Source organism: Loa loa, assembly GCF_000183805.2.
Source record: "Loa loa unplaced genomic scaffold supercont3.228, whole genome shotgun sequence".
NCBI classification, from domain to species: domain Eukaryota; kingdom Metazoa; phylum Nematoda; class Chromadorea; order Rhabditida; family Onchocercidae; genus Loa; species Loa loa.
Window position 1 is genome coordinate 73,083 of NW_018108408.1, and position 1,206 is coordinate 74,288.

The following is a 1,206-nucleotide window of genomic DNA, read 5'->3' on the forward strand; positions in this document are numbered from 1 at the left end:
TTTATAATGATATGACAAATGTATACATCACCATGTTTAAATAATATGATGACATTTTCGTGCCATTCTCATATCATCTCATTCAAACAACATTTTTACTCTCTTCAATTGATACTAATAAAATGAATGAAATAATAGAAATATGAATTGTATTGATAAATAGTTTGATTGAAAAATAGTTTCTAATTTGTTTTTTTTTTAAAAAAATAAATTTAAAAAAATGGAAGGAAAGAAAAGAAGTAAAATCTTTAAAAAAAAAAAAAAAATTATAGCTAAATGTAATAAAAAACTTCACGTAATTATTCAATAAGAGTAAAACTGATGAAGAATAACGTGAATGATCAAAGGTAAATGTAAACGTGAATTCTGATTAAACCGTTCCGTATTATCCGTATTCTATTAACAGAATAGATACGTGAAATGATCAAAAGTAAGTGTAAACGTGAATTCTGATTAAACCGTTCCGTATTATCCGTATTCTATTAACAATTGATTGATTAAATGATATCCCGTTAATCTTGAATGGTATTTTGGAAAAAAAAAAGAAAGTGAAGATATCAGTTGAATTAATACTTACGCAAAAATGGACAATCGTTTCAAATCAATCAAATATCACAAAGTTTATATAAACGTAACTCTGAGTACCATTACTAAATATAAATTATCAATCTCAATGTATAATTAATCACCAACTATTTGAAGAGTAACGACATAAATTAAATTTAATAAAAAAAAGTTAAATTAATTAATTTTATACTTCATTTAAATTCCAACCAGTATTGTAATTTGAAAATTCATGAATTTAAAGGAAAGGAAATTGAAAATGAAAACAAAAGTATGAAATGATTTGCTCGTATAAAACTTATCTGTAATAGGAAATTTTATAGTTTATAAATTACAGGTGCAAAATATTTGATTAAAATGAAGTAGGAAAAAAAAACTGAAATATTAATAATAATATTATTAATAAATAATAATTTGCAATAGTAATAATGATATAACAATTAATAATAACAAATTAATAATAATAATAATAGTATAGTAATGCAAGGATTATACGAATGATATTCGAATAACATCACGATAATAATTGAATAAGATCACGATGACAACCGAATAACACCACGATGATTTAATGGATGAATGTTGGAATGCGTTTATATACTATATATGTATATATATATATATATATATATATATATATAT